The 24,489-nt window shown below is 41.7% G+C and overlaps 1 protein-coding gene across 3 annotated transcripts in view; it reads right to left on the bottom strand.

The window, feature by feature from the left end:
• Positions 1-24,489, bottom strand: part of trps1 (trichorhinophalangeal syndrome I) — a 117,331-nt gene that overhangs the window by 30,946 nt on the left and 61,896 nt on the right. The window lies entirely within an intron of this gene.

The following is a 24,489-nucleotide window of genomic DNA, read 5'->3' as shown; positions in this document are numbered from 1 at the left end:
AGTAGATATTCAGCACGACGGCGAGTGTGATATTGCTTTTATAAAACTGTTCCAAAATGCTATTTATTATCAACAAATTACAATTTGTTTGTTTATTAGGAGTTATTTTAAAAGGGTGAAGCTGACTGTTGGTGTAATTAACAGGGGTGAATGTACAAGCTAAATTCTTGTAGCCAAAAGTTGACGAGAATAAACCCTGGGCAGTCCTGAGAAACGTACGTTATATTTCCACATATCCTACATTAGAATATCAGCCAACTTAAATGGAAAGCTAGTGCACTACTGTACGTAGGGTGCAGGTTACATTCCCTTGTTCTACACATGAAGTAGTGCCTTTAATTAGGGCTTAGAGAGGGACTTGGGATTCGTACTTGTTTAGAGGTTTTTAGCTTTGTAGCTCGCATAAGCCGCAAACAGACAGTTCAAAGGTGATTCGGAATAATTATTAAAGAAACAAAAGTGTTATGTAAGATGACCTAATTGACGTACAAATGTGTTTTCTTGACAACTTGTTTTGAATGCAGGTTTTGGCAGGCAGCTGCTCTCGTCTCTTTCCAGTACTGCGAAAGTTATTGTACCAACCTACTTTCGACCATGACGCCGAACAAGAGTTACAACAGTTGTAATTGACGATTGTTAGAGCCTCTCGTCCAATTAGATTACTCGGTCATGACCAACTTGCGTGTAATATTATCTATTACACGCACCTCATAGCCTTACAGCACATATCAAAGTGAGGGAGGTCAGGGTCAGAGCGGAGGGTTGAGGGCCCTGCTTGAGAGCTTTAACCGTTTCATCAGATTTCACACTTTTTTTATGATGGAATTATGATGTAGACAAGCTGATGTAGCTCATGTCATGCCAGGGTCTAAACTGGGATATTCCTCATCTTTGGTTCAACCCCCCCCCCCTCCTTTACTGGAGTTCTCCTAAAATACAACCAGGTTGCTTTATGCTCGTTAAGCACTTGTGAACATGTGCATCAGGCGAGCTCAGAAGTCATCTCGCACATCACTAAACCCCCTTTTCATCAATGATTGACTCGTCTTCTCAGCTGAGGCAGCTGTCATGTTGATACAGAGCCAGTTTTTTTTTCCCTATCCAGTCTGGATTTTCATGGGGATTGGTTCCGAGCCATGCCCAGGCTGACATCCGCTCCCTATCCGAAAGTGTTACCTAAATCATATTTGCTGGCAGGAAGGTTTGACTGACAGCCTTGGGGGCAGAGCCTCTTTCCTCCACTGAGCCTGTGGGGGGGGAGGGGGGGGGGGGGGCTAGTCTAAAATGATAAACAGTTTAAAATCTGAAACTTGGGGATTACCATGCTCATCACTCCAAGCATCTGGAACAGATGTTTAGCAATGAGACTGATCTGGATACCTGGAGGACTCAAAAAAAAAAAAAAACACTCCGTTGCGGGCTATTGCGGAGGCCGGGGATGTGTAGTCTAAGAGAAGGCCTTGTGGACATGCCTGTTACTGAAGGAGTATCTTTTCTTTATCAGTGGATGAAGTCCAGAAGGGAGTGAAAAGGAAGAAGGCCTTTTTTTTCTCTGCCTCTGTAGAAGAGAAGAGTGAAATATGTGTGTAGTGTATCTGTGTATGTGAACAAGTGTTGGACATGGTGGATGAGTATTACAGAGAAAGAAAGAAAGTGTGTGTGTGCAAGTGTGTGTTCTGATAAAGAGAAGGGGGGAAAAGAGGGAGAACGGAGACAGAGCAAAAGAGTTCAGTACGAGTCCAGAGAGAAAGAAAAGCCCTTTTCTCTTCTTGTCTGCAGACAGCATCTTGCACAGGAAATGAACAAAAGCCCTGACTGAATCAGCTGGAGAACACACCCGCTCTCTGCTTCTCTGTTCCCACACACAGAGAGAGAGAGAGAGAGAGAGAGAGAGAGAGAGAGAGAGGATTCCTTCCTTCCTTTTACTTCACCTGATCATTTTCTACAGTATGTGTCCAATGGCTCAGTCTCAACATCTTTACTCTTAGTCTCCATCATTTTCTCAGTCTCTCTCTCTCCTTCTTCAGCGCTGTTTAACCAACAGACTATATGTTATTAAAAGAAAAGGAGCCTGAACACTAACACGGCCAACAGGGAAAAAAATAAAAAAAAAAAGACCAAAAAAAAAAAAAACTTGGTCCTTAACTTCCCTCTGGCTTACTCCTCTCCTGTCCTCGCTCAGCGTTCCTGAGCTGGAGGCCATCCAGAATCAGTAATAACGTGCTAAGGAGAAGACAGGAAATACTGGAGAAGTCGAACAATGTTATGACAATACTTATAACTTTTACAGTCGGGGCCCAACTGCACATCTGCACATCATCAGACACTAGCTGGCCCAGACGAAAGGAAACCATTTTCACTCCTGACTCCAAACAGATGTTATCACTTTGCCAATAGGCCTTTTTTTTCTGTTTTCGCACTGCCCCCTTAACCCCCCTTAAAAAAAAAAAAAAAAAAAATGCACTAAATAAATAAACAGGGGGCGATATGTTCATTTTACAAAAGTTAAAATGAGAGGTGGTGTCGCTCAGAAACGTAAAAGACTGAAGGGAGGAGGGGGAGAAGAAACGGCACAACGGTGAATAATAGTAGCCATAATTGATTTAGCGTGAAGTAATCTGCACTGGGGTCCTTAGGGGAGGTGGACCGCTTCGCTGGAAGATGAATCTGCCGTGGGGTTGCAACGCAACAAGCAAAAGCTATGTAGAGCGCAGTGACGCGCTCCCATGCCTGAGAGACGCTCAACCGCCTGTGAAATTAGCAGTGGGATGGATTTGGAGATACGGTCTGCAGGCCAATATGGCAACCGCTGAAATGGAGCTCGAACCGTGAACAGTGTTAAAAAAAAAAAAAAAAAAAAAAAAAGAATGTGGGGGCCCAAAAAAAAAAAAAAAAGGAGCATAAAAATTATGAGCGGATTCATCATCGAAGTTCCGGACATTACAAATTCTTCGTTGTCAATTATCACCGACTTGAAGGAGACAAAAGGAGAAGGTTCGAGTTCGATCGTTTGAATGTACTGAATTAATTAGCTTTAGCATATTTTTAAATTATACTTGGTATAAATTATGATTGCAAATTTTCCTGAACTGACAGTTCACTTCCTTAACAATCAATAATAATAAATAATAACTAATAGCAACCAGATGCACATGTTTTTCAACCAGTATTAGCGGCAATAAATAAATAAATAAATAAACTTACATGAGAAAAAAATAATGAAGCCCAACAATACAAAAGAAAATAATGTTCTTGCCTCTATTTCCTCTATATGAAATCCAATATTGTGCCTCGCACAAACTACAAGTGTGCCCTCATGTGGTGAACAAGATACGTGAGCTACGGAGAAATTTTATGCAAGACCAACATTTTTAATTACTGCATTATTAATATTTATATACTGGACATTGGGAAAGGGAATCATATAGTAGGCTGAGAAAAGTCTTCTTTTTTCTTTCTCCCTTTGTAGAAGAAAAGAGTGAAATGTGGGTGTAGTGTGTCTGTATATTTGAACAAGTGTCGGACCAGGGATCGCCTGATATGGACAGGGGTAGCTCAGTGGTTAAGGCATTGGACTACGGTTCGGAAGATCCCAGGTTCAAACCCCACAACCACCAAGTTGCCACTGGTGGGCCCTTAAACAAGGCCCTTAACCCTCAACTGCTCAGATGTGTACTGAGATAAAAATGTAAGTCGCTCTGGATAAGAGCGTCGCCCAAATGCCTAAATGTAAATGTAAATGTGGTATTATCACCATTAATACCCAGGTGATTTTAAAAGAACTAGAACATGTTCCGACCTTAAATGCAAACAAATATAAATTAATACACAACTATAAAGTAATTTCAACATGACACAGGACTGATGGAAACACTCATATCTTTTCCCCCGGACAAGTTTTTTTTTTTCCCCTGGACGCCTCAAACAAACTGGAAATGAGATTTGTTAGAGAAAATAAATGACTTTATCCCAATCCTCGTCAGCACTCCAATGCATTTTGCACAATTTCAGTCTGATGCTTATGTTTTTCCTTCTTGAAACGTATGAAAAGTGAGCGTTACATGCCAACAGTATAGTATTTATGCCAACAGGGGGCTGTGTCATGCCAACAGTAAAGCATCCTGAGACCTGTGCAAGGTCGCTTCTCCGCCATGGGAGTGGGCTCACTCAGAATCTTACCCAAGAACAAAGAACTTTATTCTAAAGAATAATTATGAAAAACGCAACTTAAAGCAACTTACAATAAACTTATCATTTTTTATAAATAAGAATCTTATATATAAAAGAATCTTCACACAACAACTACTGCCATTTGCTCATATATAGATAAAGCGGAGTTTAGTTGGCGTCAGCTCCTGTGAAGACTTCGACAACCAGACAACATGAACAACCAGAACTCCCACATTTGAGCTCCGACAGGTGACATCACAGAGGGTTCGTCCAGCTCTTCTACAGCCTAGGATTTTAAGAAAAAAATCTTAAACATACCGTACGCTTTAATTACATGCATTATTGAACTAAGATCTTATGTTCTCCATAGAAATCCTTGTGAATTCATCATCAACCTTAACCAATTAGGAGAATTCTAAATAGCAACTATAGAACTGATCTTAGCCGGAAACCTGCGCTCTTTACTCACATGTACACAAATTCCTAGCGTGTCAGTTTTCTTAACGGTAAATGAATCATGATGACGGGCCAACCAGCAACAAAGAGCAAAACAACAACTATCCAAAAGGTTACGAATTACGCTATGAGATGTTGGCTAACAAATATCAATTATACTCTTAAAAAGACTTCAACGCCAGAGGAATATTTAAATTTACTGTCGTGGGAACGCGGTTTGTTCAGCAGCCCTACGCGCACCCCCCCTGCCGTGCACATCTGTGCTCTGATTTGACAGTTTGGGTAAACTCCAAAAGTTTCCGGGTTGCAGCGATATTTCAGACGCATTATAACCACTGCTTTAATCCCTGCCTCGCTACATCATAAAGCACATGTGGGACAGGAGTGAGCTTTCACAGGTGTTGCGTTCTGGCCGACGGTTTGTTTACATCTCATATGAGCGATGCAGCCCTCCAACTTTCTGCACCTTTTTGGAAACAGAAAGTTAATTATACTAAATGGACTGCGAGGCATGGAGGTACGCTTCCAGCTGGGACTTTTAGCAGTGCATTTCTGGACAAAGGAAAACAACATCAACAACAACAAAAAATTAAATCCCTATTGCTCGTTGCAGCGCTGTGATAATGAGCTTTTATTAGCAAAGCATGTCTAATCGTGGCCGACATGCTAAGGCTGTTTAGGAAGCCGTTTTCTGAAAAGCGCTCTGTAGCATCCTATGCTACATTAGCTTTGCTTTGAGTTCCAGTCAAATCACAACAAACTCGCCATGCCGATTTCTCCTCCTCTGCTTGTTTATCATTAAATAAATCACAAGCTAGTGTATACTCGGGCAAAACGTGGTATCGGTGCTAAAAAGTGTCTAACCTACTGTAGGTGAAAAAGTGGATTTTCAGTTGGATCATACTGTATAACACCATCTTTCATAAAACTTAATGCTTCTTATCTCCTGATTTACGCTTCTTTTTTTTTTTGCATGCACATTTATATTTTTATTACATAAAAACAACCATATTTGTTAAATACAATTTCAATCCCTTTTATGTAGTGTCCGTAACTTTTTCTGAATTCTAATTTTTAGTGATCTAAATTGTAGTTTAGGTGAAACTTGGCCAATTAAGATTTTACATGAAAAGACACAAACCTGAAAAAGTAAATTATTCTTAAATGCAAAATTGTTAAGATGTTGCAACATGAATTTAATGCGGTTACGGACACTACAGATTTTTAAGCCTTTACCACCAAAAAAAAAAACAACTTAAGCAACCACACCAATATTTGTATCAATACGCATAAAAAAAAATTAAATACTGTATGATATATATAAACAAAATAATAATAATAATAATAATAATAATAATGTTTTGGCCGACTGGGGATTAAAATTAGATCGGGTTATGCAGGCCTCAACTTTAATTTCTGCTGGCTTTTGAGAAAGAAAGTTAACCAGTTTCTAAATAAATCGGTCTACTGTCCTGATGTGCAAGAACAGACTCTGTGCACTGGTTTCATGCTTATTACTGCAGTTCCTGTCTCATATACAGTAGATCAGGCTTCGTCCACTTAAAGTGTCAACGAGGGCGGATTAGTCTGACGAGAGGCTAATAACAGGGGTGTGCTCGCTCCTCTGTCACTAACACGCAGCTCAGACACTGCCGAGCCGCGTTCGGGATGCAAACGAGGAAAGGGTTTCCCCGGAGGTTCGACCTCACGCTCACAGCCATGTGACAGAAGTCAGAGTGAAGGGAGTGAATTTTTGGTCAGTAACAGCTGTTTAACAGGAGCTCTCCCCCGTCCAGCACACACTTCCAAATCCATCATTTCTACAAAGTAAAGGCTTCTAGTCTGTGTAGCAACAAATGTCAGTTAATAAGTTCTTAAGCATAACTCATGTTTGAAGATGGCGGCCGCTGGCAGCGCGACGGCTGAACGCAGTTTGTTGCACGAGTGTTTTATTAAGAGGCAACACAATGCAGACAGCCTTCCTGAGTTAGTGAGAAGAAACTCAGCCAAAGCCTAAAGTGGGGTCAATGAAGTTCTGTACAGGAGTCCAAAACAGGAGAAATGGATGAGAGAGAGAGAGAGAGAGAAAGAGAGAACACAACAGCTGTGAGTAGTTCTGCCATTCACCGCTGCCTAAAACATAAATAAAAACCACTCCAGGCTGCACTCTGCTTACAGTCAGCTACATTTTCTCTACAGCAGAAGCGGGACAAATGAAAGTGTCGTTTTTGATGCGGACAAGAAGACGAGAGAGATGAGTCGCGCTGATTCACCCTGAATTGCTGAGGAATACAGCGCCTAACAGGCAGATCGCAACAATGGGCTTCTGTAATCATCTGACACAGCAGTGTCAATCACGCGCGCACAGCTCGCTAAGATAATCCACGCCGAGAGTGGATCATTAACTGTATCACTAACGGGAACTAAATATAACACTCATCTCCACCTTTCAGCAGTTCTTGAACAGCCTTAAAGTCATCTCAGGGTAAAATAAAAATAAAAAAACGTGAGCAAATTTACTGTTGCCTTCGGTTCAAGCAGGCCTCTGAACATTCCGAGCTCCACATGGACACTGTACAATCGATTAAATTTTTTTATCTAGTTAATCATAGTCATAGCCTGTTTTTTTTATTTTTTTTATTTTAAAACAAGCGGATTTACTTGTATTATAAACGTGCAGTGTTGGAATAAAGAAATGCATGACAAACTGGTTAGAGGAAACAAATGCTTTTTTATAATATCTCAACTATTATGTTAAATTAAACTTGAACTTTCAAATGTGACCGGCACTGCATGCAATGGGGAGTAGTAGGGGCTGTGGCAACCCACTGACAGCAGGGCTCGAACCCGGATCCTCAAATCCAAAATGCGACAACCTAGAGCTTGAGCTGGCTAAGCCACCACTCTAATGTCTTATGTTTAAAGTATTCTTGTATAAATTCTTGTATTAAATCAAGTTTGTCTTAAAGGTAGCTCGAGCACACAACGTTGGTTGTTGGTTTTTAACAAACTTGCCGCTTAGCACACCTGGTGATGTTTTTCCAGTCATCCTATTATCCGCGTTAAACGTGACAAGAAGCCTGGTAACCGTGCCGCAATTATGAAAAGCCATTAGGCTCAAACTTGGTCATATGATTAATTTGCATTAAAAACACAGTAATGCGTTATTATTTCTAGACCAATCGCGTGCATTAACGCGTTCATATTGACAGTCCTAGTTTTAAATAATAAGTGTACTAATTATACAACTTCTAAAAGCAATGCATTAGAGTAGATAATATGCAGCAATATACTGTACAGGTTTCATAGTAATGGGGGTGTATACTTATGCAACCTTCATAATAACACTCTACACAAATGCACCCTGTCCATTTTGAATACTATGGGCTATTTTGTGTAGAATCATGAAGTGTAATAATTCCAATGAAGTCCATGCCGTGTCCCGCCTGTAATGTGGGAAAGTTCAAAGAGGCGAAGGCTCATGCACGGCACTGTGCAGAACCATGTTTATTTACTGCGACAGATTTTTTTATTTTTTTTATTTCTGAACCCATGCACAGAACAAACCTGAGGCGGTCACAAAATGTCCAGAGATTTTGTTACCACCCTGTGTATAACTGTACGCCGCACTTTTTCCGGTTTCGTTAAACCAGCGTTAGGATTCATGCTTGTCCTAACAGCATGCTTGTGTTTATGTAACCGTCCTCAATATAAGGAAATGAACGACTTCCGAAAACGTACAGTACATCGGTGTGAGTAGCGCATTTGTAAAAGTAACATATTCGAAGAAAGTGTTATGCCGATAGACCTGACGCATATTTTGGACTGTGGACACAAATTGATTTATGCACGCTGCGATCATGCCTCTGGTGTTCGGTGAAACTTGGCAGCAGAAACTCGCAGACAGCTGGCCTTGTTAACATGAGGATGTCAGTATCAGATCAGCATCAAGTATCAAGCAACACCCAGTCCTCTGGTATCGGTACTCCGTTTAAAACAGAAGAGGAAAAAAAAAAAAGCATTGGAGTCGGCACATCCCTTTTAACAACGAAACGATAAAACTGTAACAACAGTAGAGAAATAATTACGCCTTTAGAAAGAGATAAACATCACAAAAGTGCTGGCTGTACATCGTGGACCCCATTAGGCCCTTTGGGTTCATTTAAAGAAATATGATGACAAAAAGCACAGGTGTTCTCTCTCTCTTTCTCTCACACACGCACGCGCACACGCACACGCACACGCACACACACACACACACACCACCCACCTCCACCCTACTATGACATTTATCATTCCCGAATAGCCTCACGAAATTTATGAGGACACAAGAAAAAGGAAACAGAAGTCTGAAACCCCACTCTTAAAAAGACTTTTACTAGGAACGAGCAACATGATGGGACAAAAACGCAAAGACCACTTTAACACTGTACGGCGGGGTACCTCTACATACAAACCTAATCTGCTCCAAAGGCGATACTTGAAGCGAAATTCCGTCCTGCGAAACGCATTGTCCCATAGGAAATAATGTAAATGCAGATAATTCGTTCCAGCCACACGAAATATCAATATTACCAATTTTTTACAATATAATCATAATTTTGCATAGAAAAGCAATCAAAAAATTTAGAAAAGACATGTTAATAAAGTAAAATATGAAATAGACATTCTTCTTTGTCTTTCGGCTGTTCCCTTTCAGGGGTCGCCACAGCAAATCATCTGCCTCCATCTAACCCTATGCTCTGCATCCTCTTCTCCCACATCAACTAACTTCATGTCCTCTCTCACTGCATCCATAAATCTCCTCTTTGGTCTTCCTCTAGATCTCCTGCCTGGCAGTTCCAACCTCAGTATCCTTCTACCGATATATTTACCATCTCTCCTCTGAACATGTCCAAACCACCTCAATCTGGCCTCTCTGACTTTATCTCCAAAACATCTAACATGGGTTGTCCATCTGATAAACCTATTCTCGATCCTATCCATCCTTGTCACTCCCAAAGACATTAAACCTCAATTTATGATTCCTCTGGGCAGGGGTTGCTTTAAAAACCAAACGGAAAGCTCCCTTTTCTTCTTGCTACCGTCCATGCTAGCATCCTTGAAACCCATGGTGCTGTGTCTTTACTGAATCTTGCACAAAATGCACGTTTTAAACAGTTCCCAGACGTACTGTACACACAACTTGGCTGCCGTTCGGTTCGTTTGCTCGCATGCCAAAAATCCTTTATAGAATATGGTGAAAATTCTTAAGGCAGGGGATTCGTATGAAGGTACCACTATACTAATAACTAGTCTTACATTTGAACCTAACCAGCTTTCTCTGCTTAAGTTCCAAAAAATGTTTGAAACATCTCTTTGAGATTTCTGATCCATGTAAAAATTATTGCATCATGCAGATTCTCAGGTGCTCCGTCGTGCCTCTAATCTCCTGTTCTCCACATATTGAAGGGTCTACAGGATTCAGGTCTAGCGACTGAGAAAACTTCGTGATTTCATGTACATGACCATAAAACCATATGACTATGACCACGATGACTTTCGCTTTATGAAACGGTGAATTATCAGTCATTCTAGATGTAGCGATTGATAAAACTATGGCTATGAAGGGGTGCACATGAGCAGCAACAGTCCTCCAATTATTTGGTCATTTAAGTGATAACTGATTGCTGTTGACACAACCAAAGTGTGTCCTGTAATGCCCCATTACACCATTTGCAAAAGTCTAGACCATTGACATGAGGCAGGCTGGGTAACATGAATTGATACTGTTGATGCCAAATTCTCACGCAGCCATCTGTGTGCTTCTAAGGAAAGCATATTCATGAGGCCAGGCTAGGTTTTTCCAGTCTTTCACCAGGTATGGTGAGCCCATGCCCAGTCTTAGCTGTCTGTTCTTGGCTGATTAAAGTGAAACGCGGTCCAGTCCTCGGCTGATGTGGCACACCTACCTCAAGGTTTGATGGGTTGTGCATTCTGAGATGCTTTTTTACTCATCACAAATGTACAGACTGGTTATTGTAGCCATTCTGTCTGGTCAAACCGGTCAAAGTTGCATTCATGAGTCATGTACTAACAGTATATAAGGCCTTCCTCACTTTTCTACCAAGGCGGCTCCAGAGCAAGTTCAGAGACATTTTTTTTTTTACGCCTAGCATTGCTGGGAAAGTACACAAACGTATAGAGTGACGTAATAGCATCACTCCCTAGTGCATGAAAAAAAAACAGAGCCAGTTTTTAGGATCGGAACTAGCACCAGACATGATCTAGCACCTGGTTCACTTTGGTGGAGAAGGGGTATCTAATGTATGGACCACAAGTGTTGAGAATTAACTAACAAAATCAGAACTATTTATTTTGAAAACTGCTAACACATGTTGGAAAGACCTATGGGACAGCGGTGGCTCAAATGGTTAAGGTTACTGATCGGAAGGTCTGGGGTTCAAGCCCCAGTACTGCCAAGCTGCCACTGTTGAGCCCTTGAGCGTTGAGCCCTTAACACCTTGCTCCAGGGCCGCCGTATCCTGGAAATCTGCTCCACGGGTGGTGTATCCTGGCTGGCCGTGTGCTCTGACCTCAAGCTTACTAACTGGGATATGCGAGAAATATATATATATATATATTATTTATTCATTTATTTTTTTATAATCATTTCACTGTGCTGTAAAGTACATGTGACAAATAACTAAATCTTAATCTTAAATGAACCTTTGGGTTCATTTGGAGAAATATGAACCATCTGGGGCATTACTCAGCACTCGGTACTGACAAAAATCCGCACGACTACGAAAAAACAAGCAGTCGAAAGGAATAAAAGAAAAGAATTTCATGTAAAAATGTGAACGCGTGATGAATAAAAGGGCTGTGAGTCAGTGTGTGAGTTACATAAAGACTGAAAAGAGTTCGCTTTCCTCCCTTCACAAAGAGAATAACCATTGTTTTGAAAGCTTCCTTCTATCTGCTTTGCTGATAGCAAAGAAAAAAAAGAGTGCACCGCCCAACCTTTATTTTGACAGTAACAAAGTAACAAAAGATGAAAAAATTTTAAAAGGAAAAAAAAAAAAAAAAGGAGGACAAAAAATTTATAATAATAGTAATAATAATAATGTCATGGATAAACCTATTAGTTTCCTCCCCATCTCCGGACCCAACACACACACACACACACACACACACAGGGGCTTAAAAGCTACAGAGGAAGGCAACGAGGAGGATTGAGTGTATAGTCTTTCCATTCAGCCAGAGCTTTGTGGAGTTCGAGTCGGAGTGTGTACACACATGTATCATTTCTGTGCTGATTAAAGAAGAAAGATGGGTTTGCAGCGAACAGTTTAAATGCAGCAGACCTCCAGCTGGAACGTGATAAGGAGCGATTAAAAAAAAAAAAAAAAGTGGGTGTTTTTTTTTTTTCCCTGTGTTTTAATCTTCTCCTTCTTGTAATGTAACACTGGCTTTGGGGGTTTGCCTTGAAGCTTTTATTTAAAACACATGTTTGCTCTCGCTTAAAAAAAAGAAAAAATACTGCTTTATCGCTCCATCAATCTGGAGACACTAGCTGATTCATTTCCAGCATGGCAGGAGCTTTAAGTGTGTGTGTGTGCAGAATTCTCTACACTAGGCAAATAGTATATACATACATATACAATGATCATAGATATAACATAAAAAACCATTAACATTTAAACCACTTCGTGTTTCAGTACCCCTTTTTGCCACCGGGGCAGCTCTGGCCCCTCGGGACGTGGCTCAGAAGGGTCCGGAGTTCGGACCCTGGGACTGTTTGCCTGCTCGGCTCTGTGGTGCACTGGATGCTCTGGTGGCTTTCTATCATGGCTAGTGTTCGTTTTTTTATTTATTAATTTATTTTTAGCAATTTGTGCTAGACATTTTTGCTAGGTCTTTGGTGACTTAGTGTATAGTTGGCGATTAAAGTAGTTCATATACGTCAAACGCCATAAACATAAATGTAAATCATAGAATATGGTATATGTGAATGTTACCTGTTTTTTTTCCACACTGGCACGGGTCCTAGTACACTTGACCTTAGAGTCTGGTATATTTGCGCAATATACTGTACCAAACACCTTCCTGTGCCCAGGCAGTGTATCGCACTCGAGTCCACATTGTCTTTAGCTCTGTACTCTGTACCCGGCCCAAGACCTGACTTGGATCGACCTTGGAAGACAATCATACCTGAACGTCTAGGTGTATACTGAATTGGAGAGCGTACGGTACATACGCAAGAGTGCTTGGGTGTGAAGCGATACAACAAATTTGAAAGTTGGCCAAGTATGGGTTGAGAGGGAGCACTCTGGTGTACCCGGGCATGGTGGTGTGAAAGTATCCTCTCTCTCTCTACACTTCAAGCGTTCAAGTTTACGCTGACGAGAAAAGAAAGAGGCGTGTCCTATTATGTTGTATTCCATCGCCATCACAAATGTTTATTTGAGTGTTTATTCGATTTAACTGTAACCCAAGTCCGTCAGCTCTGGCATTTCTCATCCAAGTTCTCTTATCAGCTCTGCAAGCAGGACTGTTTATGGACTGGATGTTTTATTGATTGATTGCACCATTTCTGTAAAATACTGAAAGCAGACCACAACAACCATGCTATATTCATTGGGATCACATAATCGTCTCCAATTCTAATGTTTCCTCTAAAAACCTAAATGGAACTCTTTTTATTTTTTTACCCTTAACCACATTATTGAGTATTCAGGTATGCAGGTATTTAGGTATTCCCAATAAATGAGTTGAATAGGTACAATTTGCATTACCAACCCGGCTCCAGAGCAGCATTTAACCATCACAAATAAGACTCTTTCTTTTTCCTTTTTGCCGCAAAATAAAAAGCATGCTTCTGCACCCGTTCTAAAGAAATAAGCTGTGCAATGGCGAAGGCAATTCAATGTGACCGCTGGAAAACATTTCGCTCCTTGCATTTACATGTGTACAGTTTAAATGAAACACCTGAGTTAAGTCTAACGTTCACAGATGGTAAACACATGTGCAGCTGTTGTCTTAAGTATTTTCAAAATACTTCGCTTTTATTTATTAATGCCATCTGCACAGCAACTGATAAACGCCACTGAGAAGTTCGGCGAGTACCGAAGGATATAAAAAAAGTATAAAAAGACAAGGTACAAGGCTGAGAATAACAAAGTAAGAACATGAAGTTGAGCTGTTCCGCTGTGTATGTCCGCTTCTTGCTAGTCAAAGTTGATTTAGATTCGGTACGTGCTGTAACGCTGCATATGGACTACATTCTAAAGAGAACTGAACGTTAAAGCAAGCACTAAAGAAAGGAAAAACCCAGCAATTCCTGCTTTCTTCAACCATTCATCTGTTCTTTCTTTAAACATGCGCCGGCCCGTGTATACCATAAAGATGCACTTCGGCTGTGATGTGGTCTAATTAACAGGACTGATCATAATTAGTCAGCTAACCGTGACAGACACTGATACTCCAGGTCTGGTTATAATTTGAGCTCTAAGTCAGAAGCTAGCTCGTGTTGCTCGGACTGGCGGATTGGACCAGATGGAAAGCGAGCGGATCAGCCTTGAATAGGCTGTTTGATTTCTGCGGGCCCACCAGTTTCTGTAAACAGGCGGGCCTGAATGAAATTAATTCTAACCTGCTAAGCTGAGCCGAGGTGACCGTCCAACGTAAACGCTAAAACATTCGAGCCCGAGACCAGAGCGACGGCGCAGGCTCACGGGTCATTTGCAGTAATCATGAAGGTCTTGTTCTCTTGATGCATCGATCTTAAAAGAGTTCCACCTCATTTTTAAGAGTAAACAAGCAAAATCGGAACATCAGAAGAACAGGAGGCTTAGGAATCATAAGCAATGCAATGTTTCGGAAAAATGTCTGTAATATCTTCCAAACAAGCCGAAAAATTAAGCTACTTCAATCTGGTACTGCATAAAGCGCAGTGTAAATAACATGTGGTGCTTGGTGATCAGTGGCTAAAAAATGGTCCATATAAGCGAAAGTAAAGTTTTTTGTTTTTTTTTTGCAGGGTAATAAGACAAGAATAAGAACAATATAAAAAATTTAATTATGTGTCACATGTACCTTATAGTACGGTGAAAATGCAGGTAGGGTTTAACACGCTTGCTCAATGGCTCAACAGTGCCTCGAACCCCCGACCTTCCGATCAGTAACCCACAGCCCAGACCATTATATATATATATATATATATATATATATATATATATATATATATATATATATATATATATATATATATATATATATATATATATATATCCAACATCCTACATACAGTAATGCAAACCCAACAGAGTGCCGGATCCGTGTAATAGGAAAAATAACCTTTATAAATACACAATTCATAAGCGTTTTTCTGAAGCCTGCAGATGCCATTTCCATTTTGCCAACTTCTCAAGCATCTTTAGAGCCTACCAGGCCCCAGCGCTGGGAGAAATCAGCGTCTCATTTGATTTTTCAGGAGAATGTAAACACTGCTTTCAACAGCGGGACTTGTCTGGTACGAATCAGCTTTAGTTTCCCTACCACAGGGCCTTTTTCTGTACTGATAAAATATGGCTGCGAGTTAATGGTATGTGTGACAGTCATGGTTAGGGTTTGAAAAGAGAAAGAAGAAAAAATAAACAGAAAATATAAGAAGGAGAACCAGACAAAGAGAGACAACGAAAAGTGTGTGTGTGTTATGGGGGGAATAATAATAATAATAATATATAAAAATATATATATATATATATATATAAAGCGAATTGAAGTATAACCTAAACAACAAGATAATTGGATGCAGGTAGTGTAGGGTATCGAATATGGTCTTTGGTGGTGTGGAAGAAAAGAGAGAGGGAGAGAGAGAGAAAGAGAGAGAAAGAGGGAGGAAGAGAGAGGGAGAGGATTTTAGAGCTCAATATGCCGGCCTGGTAAGCTGCCCTGTTGCCATGGCATTGGCCTTAAGGGTTGTGTGAGAAATTTACTTCCTAGCGCACACATACACACTTATTATAATGAGTTCAAACCCTGAGGATGGAGAACAACACCAGGAAACACAGTCCCGCTTCGGCGACACCACCGCGTACGTGCCATTGTTCGAGCACCTGACTGGAAATAGATTCTGCAAACTGCTGTGTCATGGGGACACTGGAACAGCACACGAGCGGGAGTGGTGGTGCTTAGAGTTTACAAATAGAGATGGGGAAGTGTCGGGTTAAAAAGGATCTATTAGACCAGATTAACTTGCTCACAGGTTTGGACTTGTTGAGGCTTTAAAAAAAAGAAAAAGGATTCATATACACATGCACATCCATGGCGTGGCGCCTAAAGACAGGCATGGAGGACCCGGACTCGGACCCAGTACCCAAAGGTGCCTTGTCGTATTGCGTTCCGGGGGTGGTGGTGGGGGGGAGGAGAACTTTCCTTTTAAACCTGCACAGACACACACTCACGAAATGACTCGGTGACTCTGAGAGTTTCCTGGCAAACACCTCATTAGAAATCCAGCAGGCTTTCATCCTTTCAATTGAGCTTAATCCAGACCCCTCTCTCCCTCTCACTCTCCACCTTCTCCCTTTCTCTCTCTCTCTCACTCTCCACCTTCTTCCCCTCTCCCTCTCTCTCTCCTGCTTCACTAAGCCGGAGCTGGCCTGCAGCTATAAACCCTGCTCAGTCTCAGCCAGACAGCTATCTCAGCACACAGCACAGAAAAGAGGAGACCATTAGTGGCTCTTGGCGAACAGGCCGAGGTGGATGGAGCCTGCCATTTTTGGAAATGCGAGAAATGAGTAGCCTGCTGTCAGCTGGGAAGAAGACACATGGACATCCATATTCATACAGAGCTCCGGTCACCTGAGAGAGAGAGAGAGAGCGCCGACACGGGCACTCGGATAAATGAGAGACAAGAGATTAGGTAGTATCGGGTGGTGACTTACTGGTGTATATAAATCAGAGTTCCGGCTAGCCAGCAACGACCGTGAGCGTTTAGGTTTTTTTTTGTTTTGTTTTTTTCCCCCCCGACGAACCTGACATAAAGTTCATCATGTTAGATTGTTATCATGAACTGGTTTATCTAAGACGAACCATTCTAATTAACCAGTGCCACAACATACTGTAGGATAAATTCTTCAATTTCCCAGACTTGGCTTGGTCTCAGCTGCCAGCAGGGTCAGTTACAGCCTTCCTGTAATTGTCCAGACTAATTATAGAGCACACGAGACTTTACTTCTGTATTAGCAACGTAGACGCAGCATGGTTCTGATCATGCAGTGCCACGGATAATCCATGCTCGCGGCTTAAACATACAGAATAGTCAATGTGACAGGTGAGTGTTCAGGTCAAACAAAACGTGAGAGTGAATGAAGATGTAGAATGGATTAACAGCACTAATCATAGTTATTTTCTAAAGATGGGACTTACAGTACACCAGTAAGTCACCACCCGATACTACCTCAGATGAGTTTGACTTGAGGTTAAAAAAAACAAATCTAGGCCTTCATAAGTGCCTTCACCCTATATGAGCAGCTTGCATGGTGATGGCGACACAAAACGGAAGGACGAGTGAACAGGATCGAATAAGTCACATCCTATCACCTTGAAAGCTCCGACAGGCCGCAAAAAAGTGGCAACTGCTGTTAAATACATGAGGAAATGCCATGCATCGGTGTCCGGCTGGAGGTCCCTTTCCCCTGGAACATGTTTGCATTGAAGAATGGCGTGCAGGACGGCAGCCAGCGCTCGTTCCCTCTCTGCACAACAATGAGGTTTAAAAATAAGAGTTACTGTTCTAGAAATGCCCTGAGCAGCTGGACCTATTTTTTCCTGTTAGATTTTCCAGGGTTCCCATTAATGGCAGACTTCATCCCAGACCTCACGAACACACACAGCTGTGTCTAGAATTCTTCATTACTAAACTAAAGCAGTAGACCACACCCTAGCGGTTTTTATTAAGACTACTGTACCACATGAGCACCTTTTAATAGTTTTTAGATCCTTTAAGTATATCGAATCGAATAAGTGTTCTCGATTTGATCATTCTATGCACACTTTAAAAAAAACACAAAAAAACAAAAGTGATTTGTTAGACAAGCAGGAAATGATTCCTTGTGAAAATGTGGCTGCAGTCTGTGGTCGTCCAAACCCATGGGCCAAAGCTTAGCTAACATGGAGAAAGCTCAACATCTGTAGCCATGAACAACCTGTTTGTAAAAACACACAAGTCCCTAATGAGGCTCCTTATAAAAGTGAAAATGAACACCATGTTTTTAAACCTTTAAACGTTCCAAAGCCGGCATGCTCGCGCAGGATGGAATGCCAAAGAATTGTGTGCACATTTGTTCTCGAATGAATTTTACAAGTTTCGCAAAAAAAAAAAAAATAAATAAAAAAATAAAAAAATAATTACTTCTGTTGGAGGGTCAGGATCTGGCTCGCTTGAACGTGTGAAGTCTGGCTAACCAGACTCCACACAGGAGAAAAATGACAAAAGCCTTTCCTTACCACTGTTTGTTTAATAACATGCGCTACCTCATATTGAGATTCTATTGGAAATGAGAAAATGAAATGCTTTACCAACCTACGACAACGAAGAAAGCTTGGAATAAGAGCTAGAAATAACTACACTACAAGTCACAAATAAAAAATAACAATAATGATAAGAAAAAAAGCCTAAGAGTCAAAAATTATGTGCACTCTGGTTGTAGAATTTAGTTTGTTTAACTTTTAGAAAAGACAAATGCATCATAGTTATGACCTACGGTGAGGTGTTTTGACACCAATACACCCGCAGACCACAAAAAAAAAAGAAGCAATCAATGCGCGCTGCTCTTCTTTCATGCAAATCACAAGTGGGGTGTCCTTTTTTGCAGTTGTGTAAATGTAGCACGTTCACACCTACATACACAGCAGTGACCGGGGAGACGATGGCGTTGATTGGAAAGCGCTGTCAGACAGTGCGGCCAACAAAAGTTTCTATATAAACGGAGTGCGGATCATTTTTGACTCACCTTCTTAATTTGTGAGACTAGGAGTTTAGTTGCTTAGCAGCAAGTTTTTTACCAAAAGAGGTCCAAAGAGGCCAGGAAACAGTAAGAAAAAAATAAGAGCTTTGCTCTTAGAAGCACAGATTCGTGATTAAACTACTGTAGCTAAAAAAACCAAAATTAAAGGACCAGATTTCACGCTTTGGGCAGAGACGTTACTATGTGAAAACATGCATCGACCCTGTTCTGAAAGTCGCACACGCGCACACACGCACGCGCGCACACACGCACACACACGCACCTCCTGAAAATCCAGAAGGATCTTTTCTGGGATGTAATTTCATTTATAACAGAGAGGCTTTTGTGTGATTTCAGTAATCCCAAATAGACTGTGATTTTCTCTTGAAATTGGCTCAAGTTCTTTTTTTTTCCCTGTTTACGGTTCACCTTGTGCCTCAATGAGGCTACTTACAGGGTGTGCCACAGGTGCATAAGGGTGATTTCATCTCGCTATGTTGATTCTTTGTGGCCTTTCCAAGTCCATTAAACAAACTAAAAACACTTATCTAAATGGCATCTGAACAAGCCGAAGCGATAGCAATGCTACACTGGAAAAGTGAAATATTTTTATAGAACGTACCTTGTGCTTCAATATATTTGTTTAAAGTGTAATAAATATATAAAAAATATATAATTTCCCCTTAAGAAATTGCTTGGAAGGTGCCACAGTGGTGTAGTGGCTGGCACTGTGGTCTTGCATTTTCAGGGTTCCGGGTTCGAGTCCCGTCTCTGGGTCTGCGTGCATGGAGTTTGCAGGTTCTCGCAGTGCTTGGTGGGTTTCCTCTGCATACTCCGGTTTCCTCCCACAGCCCAAAGACATGCAGATTAGTCTAATTGGCATTCCCAGATCTGCTCGTTATGTGTGTGTCTGTCTGTCTGTCTGTGTTTGTGTCTGTCTGTCTGTCTGTGTTTGTGTGTGTCTGTCTGTCTGTGTTTGTGTGTGTCTGTCTGTCTGTGTTTGTGTGTGTCTGTCTGTCTGTGTTTGTGTGTGTCTGTCTGTCTGTGTTTGTGTGTGTCTGTCTGTCTGTGTTTGTGTGTGTCTGTCTGTCTGTGTTTGTGTGTGTCTGTCTGTGTGCCCTGCGATAGACTGGCACCTCATCCCTCCTTGTGCGCCCTGCGATCCTGTATACAAGATAAAGCCGTATAGACAATTAACGAGTAAGAGAAATGGCTTAATTAGGCGAAAATCAGTGCTACAACAGGAATCATGTTAGCAGGGACAGGAATCACCAGGGACCAGCCGATACGATGTTATCACGATACCTAGGATGTGATTTGATCTGTATTGCGATTCCATACATATGATTATTTGTTTTAATATCGCTATTCAATATAAATTCTTTTCTAGCATTTGTTTAGCACGCAGGATGCTAATGTGTGAATAGTTTACAGCACACCACCTGTAGGAATATAGAGGAACTGCAACACCTTAAATGCTAACGTATTTAAATCAATACAAATATTTATTATTATTATTTTTTTTTAAAGACTGTGGACTCCATTACCGAGGCCAGGCCCTTGGGGAGATAAACTGCTAATAGGTAACAATCTACAGCTAATACACACTGAAAGCATCGTTTAATAACAAAAATTCTCAAGAAACTCTCAGAGTCACCGAGTCATTTCGTGAGTGTGTGTCTGTGCAGGTTTAAAAGGAAAGTTCTCCTCCCCCCCACCACCACCCCCGGAACGCAATACGACAAGGCACCTTTGGGTACTGGGTCCGAGTCCGGGTCCTCCATGCCTGTCTTTAGGCGCCACGCCATGGATGTGCATGTGTATATAAATCCTTTTTCTTTTTTTTAAAGCCTCAACAATTTAATCATCGTTTAATAACAATTCTCCAGAGACTTATTCTCTCTCTCTCTCTCTCTCTCTCTCTCTCTCCAGGCCAGTCTCCATGACCCTTCTGTAAACAAATCCAAAGAGAACCATAGGAGGGGCTGAGCAACAATAAGGTATGGACACCGGGGGACACAAACTTAAAGGCTTTTCCTGTTGTTGTGAAGAGACAAAGGCAGAAGCGCAAGGAGAAACGGACCCGAACGGCAGAATGAAGCGAGTATGAGCATGCTATTACCTGAACATTACTCCGAACACTAAGACACAGTTAAAGGTGTGGCGCTCTGGCCCAGAGGCTGTGAAAGATTAAATGATTAGACAGAAGAGCGTAGAGAGAAGCAGACAGACTGGTGAAGGTGGTTACGGTATTGCAGCGTACCACACAAACACAAAAAACAGGTTATTTACTTTACACCGTGTACTCCTCGAGCATTCTTGAGACGTCATGATTGGTCGAATACAAATTGCCGTCACTGATTTGGCTTCCACGTGTGCCGACATGCTGCGAGAGGTGGTAACCCAGACCTCGACGCAGTCACAGACTGTCTGCTGTGGGTCCATCTTGTTGCGATTACGCGCGATCTCGTGATGTTAATTGCAGCGGTGACTGCCTCCAAGCTGTTTACACACATGTAAAATCACACACATGGACTTCCCCACTCGGGCTCGGCTCAGCTCGGCTCCATGTGGCGAGCAGAAGCGCGACGTAATCTATTCTCGCCTGTTAATTCACACCATAGCTTTTTCCGAACCGGGCGCTGCAAACGATCAGATGTCTTCCACTTTATCACTTCCTGAAAACTGCCTTGTTCCCATCAAACATAATCCCCACGTCGTGACTGATTATACATTAGGGGTTCGCTGCCAGATAGTGAGAAAGGGGCAAATCTCCACATCCCAGCCGCTTCAGATCACTAGTGGGATCCCGTTGCTAAATAATGCTAGATAAAGGTTTCCCCCTTCGCTAAAAGAGACAGTTACATCACCTAATGAAGTGTAGCAGTTGGCGTCCTAATATTATGCCACGCACACCTCGGAACATCGACGGAAATAAACATGAAGGACGACACTGTCCAAAATAAGCGTCTCGAAAACACTTTTAATGTAAGCAAAACAAAAACGTGCGCACAGCCTTGTGATTGTTTCGCGCCGTACGATTTTGAGTCACTGTGCTGTCTGTGAATTAATGTCTTCGCTAAGGAAATATTGCATGGATCAAACAAATCATGTCTTCCTGTAAAAAAAAAAAAAAAAAAAAATTTATATATATATATATATATATATATATATATATATATATATATATATATATATATATATAGAAGCCACAAGAAGCTTGCTTGTTTGTCTGAAACAATTAAGGCCCATACAGAGTTAGGTGGGTGGGTTGGTAGGAGGTAGAGTTCTGACAAATAGCTACCAGCTGATAGAGCTTTAGCAAACACTGGGGGGGGGGGGGGCATTAGGGGAGGGGGAGGGGGGCCTAGAGACTGGGCTCCAAATTAATGATTGGTCAGGGTCTAAAGCCCATCTAATCTTAGCCAATTGCTCCCTAATTATGCAAGGTGCTGCCAATTTGGGCTGTCGAGCAAATCAGAGCCAGCGCGCATTTGCCTTTCTCTAGAGTCTGGTCATTATTCGAGCTGATCTCATTTTCACACATGGAACCAATATGCCATCCAGATGTTCATTTGCAGCCGGGCACAGAGCGCAACGACTCATCTACACGCAAAGGCATACTCCCTCCCTCATGGAGACACTTTCTGACACCACGGACATAGAAACTCTTTATGCGTGGAGAGGAACATGAACGGAGAGGAATATCCACGGAGAAAAGGCGGAGTCCGTTAACGTCACGACCGATTTGACGGCTTGTACCCAGGATAATTAAAACCGGGGTGCAGGGAGATCACTGGGTTTAAACAAGCCAGCAGTGGCAGAACTTTCACTGCTTAAGGAGCGTCCTTCCCCCTTTTTTTTTTTCGCCGCCTGATCATAAATAACTCGGTTCGGGTTTTGGTTTCGACCCCTTGCTTGGATTATTAGGGCCACCTGGATGATTCTGGCAGGACTCGGGAGGTGCGACTCCATTTTGAGTGACAGCTTGCCTAGGCAATGGTTTTCCCTTCACCCTAAGGCTTGGTTTTTAATGACGTCCTGTCAGTCCAAATTTAGTCATGACTCCACGTATAATTCTAAGTAAGAATATCCTCAGATCGGTTTAGCCATGAGGATCTCCATGAGCAAAACAGGGTGTCTTTGTGAGGGTTAGGTATGATAAAACACTTTGCCATGTGTATAAACAATAAACCTCTGTGACCCAGTGATGGGTTATATTTGGGTACAGTGCTCATGTCTATGGCTGTGTGAAACCGAGCTGGAGCTAAGTATATTTAGAAATCAGAATTACATGTACCATATGGACGTGCTATTTAAAGGGGTCTATTTTGCAAATTTTCCTGCTCTTTACCCTCTTTCCATTTTCGCATTGGACAGGGTTTAAAAAAAGCCAATTACATATTCTCCCTATTGTGACCTCATAAGGAAAATACCCTCCCCCTTGGCTTATCGCTTGTCTCTGCCATTCACTGTAGATGGCGGTGTCTCAGCAGCAGTGTGATATTACCCTTATACGACAGCTCCGCTAACACCATTAATCATCATCAACAGATTATAATTTGTGTGTTTATTTAACAAGTTATTTTGCTCCGTCCACACACATCCTTCCGCAACTGACGGAACTGACTAACAGTGACTGATGGAGCAGGTGACTGACAGGTAACGGGGGTAGAATGGAGGTTAGTGCCCTTGATCAGGGTTTGGAATTCAGCCTTGTGTTAGGAGCTAGTTAGCTTTGTAGCCATAAATAAAAAGAGCGCGGATGGTTCAGATGCGATTTCGAGGGACTTCAAAGCAATTATTAAGGAGTGAAAAGTGTTTAAGAAATCATTATCTGATGTATTTTCCTGCTAAAAAGTGCTTCTGCGACTGGTTTGAAAAGTGGTTTTTGGCGGGTAGTTGCTCTTTCTTCAGTACTGCGGACCGTACAGACCCACTTTTACCCATGGTGCGGCTGACAGTGTAATTAACGAGTGTAATTAACAAACCGGAGTAGGCGGAAGAAACCCACCAAGCAATGCAAACTCCATGCACAAGGCAACTGTGATAACCACTGAATACTAATCCAACACCTGGGATGCAGGGTGATGCATAGAGTTAAATGTCCAAGTGGTATTACTGTCCAGTATCAACATGCCTCTCAAGCAATCAGAGAGCCCGGTTGTAGTTCTAGGTGTTAAATTTAAAAAATGCATTATCTGGGAGGTATTTCAGCTGGAGCTTAAACAGAGACACTTTGGGGGACGACTTAGATCCATGTTAACATAATAGTAAATAGTAAAATATGGGACCTTTTATATGTAAGTAGGTCAAAACCTACTTTACATCTCTTTTTTTAGGTAAATGAATGTGTGTATGCTTTTGTTTACATCGAACACACGCATCAAACCAAAAATGTCCCCAGCACTTCGTTGCAGTGCATTGAAATATCAAGAATGAACCTGATTAATTTTTGCGTTTGACTTCTGCTTGCACGTAACACATTGAACAGCTTGTACTTTGCATGATACAGTCAAACCTACTCAGTAGTCTTGAGTAGTATCAGAATTTTCACACAGTCTGACCTTCAGTGAAAATGACCGCGTTATTACCAAGTGAAGAGAAGTAACACTGTTGCTTATTATGAAGCTGAAGTAACCACAAATACCTTCTCTATCTTTCTCGAGCGACCGAGACTGAGAAAGACTGTGTGGGACGGGATCGACTGGTTGCAATTATCAGCAGTAACACGATACTGCATTTAAACTGCTAGATTACTTCACAAACGCGCACACACACACATTGTGCAACGTAATTTCTTACGCAGTCTACTTTTAGATTCATTGTACATTTTTGCGGTCTCAATGCCACAGTTTGACAAGACTGG

This window comes from Clarias gariepinus, chromosome 3, assembly GCF_024256425.1.
Source record: "Clarias gariepinus isolate MV-2021 ecotype Netherlands chromosome 3, CGAR_prim_01v2, whole genome shotgun sequence".
Classification (NCBI taxonomy): Eukaryota; Metazoa; Chordata; class Actinopteri; order Siluriformes; family Clariidae; genus Clarias; species Clarias gariepinus.
Note: the sequence above shows the minus strand (reverse complement) of the source record. Positions and strands in the feature narration are given on the sequence as shown.